The sequence below is a fragment of the Aythya fuligula genome, chromosome 7 (genome assembly GCF_009819795.1).
Source record: "Aythya fuligula isolate bAytFul2 chromosome 7, bAytFul2.pri, whole genome shotgun sequence".
NCBI classification, from domain to species: domain Eukaryota; kingdom Metazoa; phylum Chordata; class Aves; order Anseriformes; family Anatidae; genus Aythya; species Aythya fuligula.
Genome location: NC_045565.1, coordinates 8,226,902 through 8,231,545, shown reverse-complemented (window position 1 = coordinate 8,231,545; position 4,644 = coordinate 8,226,902).

Sequence of the window (4,644 nt, the reverse complement as noted above, 5' to 3'; positions counted from 1 at the left end):
GCAGAGGTTAGGCTCTCTCCCATGCTTGGCAATGGTGAGGGGGTTCTATGATTTTGACCTTTATATAGTTTACACAATGATTCTATTGAAGTAATGTATGTTAGATCCACTTGGATTTTGGTTGTAGATCTTTAAGTTACTAAAACTCACCATAAAAATGAGAACCTAGGCGTCAGCTTTTCCCCTTGCATGCTTGCTTCTCCCTTGCTGAAGGGAGATTAGATTATTGTATCTGGAGGCTGCTACAGTGCAAACTGTGTTAACACTGAACCCATAATAAAGTTTGATGCTCGTCCTCACTTGGAGAACCTGGTGCCCTGAAGATTTCTTTTATTTTATGTATTTATCAAGTTGGTAAAAGGACCTTAGGCTGTTTTATGAGAGAATTCCGCGTGTCCCCAAAAGGTACGGGGAGATCTGAGCAGAGGATTATTCTGTTAAAATGTGTCATTAATTTCCCAGGCAGTGCTGCCCACGGCACGACAGCAATGACAACAGTGGTGCTGGGAAGGGATCTTTGGAGGTCTCCAATCCAGACCAAGGCTATTGCCCATAATAGATCATGACAATAATATCTTTATTATTATTATATTTATTACTAGAGTAAAAGGAGGTTTGACTTAGAGACCTTGTTGTAATACAAGTAATACAGCTTATGTGACGACACAGGACACAAATCACTCCTCAGATTTAGGCAGCATGTTAAACATTAAAAAGAAAAGATAACTATTAAACCCACTTTGTTCAGGTTCGTGCTGAAATCGTTCTTGCTATTCAAGCTATTCAAGAAACAGGAGTTCATTTTTTTTTTTTAAATACGGATATTTTTCTTCCTTTAGACTCACTTGAAAAGCAAGTGCTGCCCCTACTGGGAAAATTGAGAAAACCCAGTTTGAGGAAGAAAATTGTGCTGTCCCTGGTTGCCAGCATCACAGTAGAACAAAATCCACAAAACATTTTGAAATGGAAATTCCAAAAATCACGTGAGGTGAAGAATAAATAGTTGGGTGCAATCACAGAAGCCTCCAGGATGAGATCCTGAAACTAAGCAGGAAGGAGAGCTTTGCTCCAGACAGGTATTTTGGTCTCCAGCTGAGGTGACTTGAAGATGACCTGGAGACATTATCCTCTTTTTCAGTGTGATTTGGGGTAGACAGCATGTTGAGGGATGGGAGCGTTCCCCTCTGCTTGGCACTTGGGTGATGACACCAAGATATTGGGGCTGGTTTGGGGCTCACAGGGATTGCCAGACAGGAATGAGCCCAGGGAGGCCTCGGAGAGGTGGAGGCCAGGGTGTGCAAGGCGAGGCTTCAGGAGGGGGGCTTGCTCAGCTGCAGGCAAGGAGGCACTGGGGAATTCCCTGCAGGTATTTCCCTCAGCCCAAAAGGGTCCCAGAGATGCTGGGACCAGATGCTGCTCCCAGGGGCACAGGCACAAGCTGCAGCATGGGACGGCCCCAAGGAAACAGCCCTTCTTGTGCAAGTGGGGCATTCCTGGAACTGAATCAGAATTTGTCTTCCTTTACTGTAACTGCTTTTGTGAGAAACACTCCGTAGCCAATAACTTAGGCTCAGGCGAGGATCTCCGTGAAGTAGTAATTTATTCGCGATTGCAATGGCGGGCGCCCCACAAGCAGGAGAGAGCACATCTACTAGTTCCAAAACACAGTTTATATACCTTTTGATGGCAGGACCCTCCCCTGTTTCCCCACTGAGTGGGTAATCCAGATTCACAATCTATCTGATGCTTCACAAACAATGCATGGCCTTCAGTCGCCGGCCTGTTAAATTTCAAATTTCTTTTGACATTTTTACTGCTTGAAGTGGTAATGTTTCTTCACTTATCTGACTTGACTTGACACCGTGATTTTCACCTAATTGTCCTAAGGAGTCTGATTGTCTGCATTTTACAAGGTCGCCTGCTAAACTTTCTTATCACTGTAAGCATATCTCAGTACCACATTCCCTCCTTCTAAACAATGTAACTCTGCAAAAACAACATTTCTATTCCCACACTTTGACCCAATAAATCTGCTTTTTTATGGCCTCTGCCACGTTGCAAAGTCAGCCCTGAGCACTGCAAAGCCACTTCTTCCTGCTCTCCCATGATTTTTTCACACAGCTCTGGGAACAAACCTGCTGGCAAGAAGCATAAGAAGAGCATTCTTTGTGTTATTTCCTCCACTGTTGAAAGCTGGGAGCTGACTGGGGAGAAATTGTGAAGCCTCCCCTCGTGGCTCCCTGAGTCACTGCAAAGCCATAGCTGTGTGACTTCTGCTGTGAAATCCCATCCGATCACTGCTGATTTTGTAGAGTACGGTTTTCTTCTTCTTCTTCCAGCTCCTGCCCACAGTCCAGCTGAGATAATTTAGTTTTAACCATTCTGTAATTAATGACTCTTAGGCTCCTTACAGAGCCCTGTGCTGCAGGACCTGCCCAAGCGTGCTGGCATGGTCTGCAGGGAGGAAGATGCGGCAGAATGCTGGTGGTGCCAGCTCCAGTTCAGACTCAGCTGATCTGTGCTAAGCTGTGTGTGTATGGAAAAATACAATTTACCTCTTTTGGGAAGCACAGGATTTTAGAAGGAAACAGAGGAGAATGTCTTAAACTGGGCTTGCCCTGAGCCACGCAACACAGCAGTGTTTGAAATCCACTTTTACATCTATTTTATTACAGTTAATGTTGCTGCTGTACATCTCCTGTACCTGCCGCTACCCTCCTACATGGAGACGGTCACAAAGTGCCCTCTGTCAGCCGCAGTCCTCCTTTTCAACTCCATGGCAGTGAGACACCATAAAGCACATGCCACCACTGGTGTTAAAATGCTCCCTCCAATTAGAAAGCACAGCTGAACAAATTTGCTCCATGAACTGGCATCAGGGGCTCAGCTCAGATGAGCTGCAGTGCTGTTCTGATGAGAAGTGGAGTATGGCATGGGAATGCATGGTGGGTTTCAACAAGCCTCACCATGAGCGCACACACTCTCCTTGAAAGATGAAGTAATGCAGAACATTGGAACTGAAGGACAGAAGAGGGTAAGGGACACAAAAAGTCTGGGAGCCTCTGTTCTCAGGAAACGTGCGCTGGGGAGAGCAGTGGCTGCAAGTCCTGAGCAGCTGGGACTCCCTGCTCAAACATGGGATGCTCTGGGCAAGTCAACTGCAGCCCCGCACAGTCTGCTGCTAGTCTCTTAAAACTCTGCACATCCTCATTGTTTGCCTGTTGTCCCCATCTGATTCTTTTTTTATTTCCTTCTTTTACTGTCTTTCATGTTCCTTTTTAAATTTTCCTTCTTCTTCTTTCTCTTTAAATGGGGAAATGGTTACTACTGTCCTCTTACTCATTTCTCATTTTATTTCAAAATTTGAAGCCTTTTCCCCTAAAGAAACATGCTGTTTTAATCAGCAGCAATCACCCATTAAAACCAGATTAATTAATTTAAGAAATTACATTATATTTTTTTCTAATGATCTGAAACAAACAGGAGGAAAACTCTGCAGTCTCCGATTTGTAATGCTGTTTGCCTGCAACACATTGCTAATACCACTGCTGATCTGAGAAGATGACATCATTTCACCATTAATCTTTTGCTACAATAATAAAATAGCTGGATTGGAATTTACTATATCCTTTGGAAATAGGTATTTTGGTCTCTTTCATGCAGCGGTAAAAACTCACAACCTTATTCTACAGTTTCTTAAAACCATCGCATATGAATGCAGTATGTCCTTTGTTTGACTCTGTTATCAGTGTATTTATTTTTTTTTCTCTACTGCTAATATCTTTCCCATTAACACTGTTTGCCACCAACAGGGGAAAGGGATAAAGCCCATGACACTGTACGATGAACTCGGAGCAATGTCCACTCCTGCCAGGCTTTAAAAAATGTCTCAGTATGTGCAATCCCACCTAACTTCAGGGGTAGCTTAAAATTACTGAATAAATGAGGTGTTTTGATAGTAAAATGTAGGCACAGAGTTAATGTCTTTGAATGTTAAGCGATGTAATGGATAAAGCCACTAAACAAATGATGCAACCTAAGTAAATGACGCAGACTGATCCCAAGTGATGTTAGAAGTACCGTCAGTGAGTAAATGATGCCATATGGTAATGAAGTGTCATCATAAATGATGACAGGGTGAATGGTCGTTGTATTACCAAAAGATGTACCTGTGGTTAGTGTGGTGGGGTGAAGAAACTGCTGTCCTTGGGCCCTCTGTATGAGTGAAGCTTAGAAATTGGCAAATTGAAACTGTTGTTGATGGAACTGATGTTCTCCTGGAACAGCAGTGTCACCGAGGAGGTGGGAAATAACTGCAGCAAATATGTGAGCATGGTCCTCCCCCTGTGAACAATAGGTGTGTTCTGGGTTGCTTTCCATGCTGTGTGATAGCAAAAAGGGAGGGCAGTTTATTAGTCCCTAACTCAGGGCCTCTGTCCCAGGGTCCAATTGGTCTGGCTGCAAACTTTTGCTGGAAAACATTAGTTTGGGTTGTAAATGTAAATGGAGGCAGAAAGTAATCTGATTTCAGAATTAGCTTGAAGAAATAGCACTTGGATGCTATTATCATTATTTTAGTATTATAGAAACATTAATTTACTTTAGTATTATTTCATTAATAAAGTATTAATGCACTATTCCATA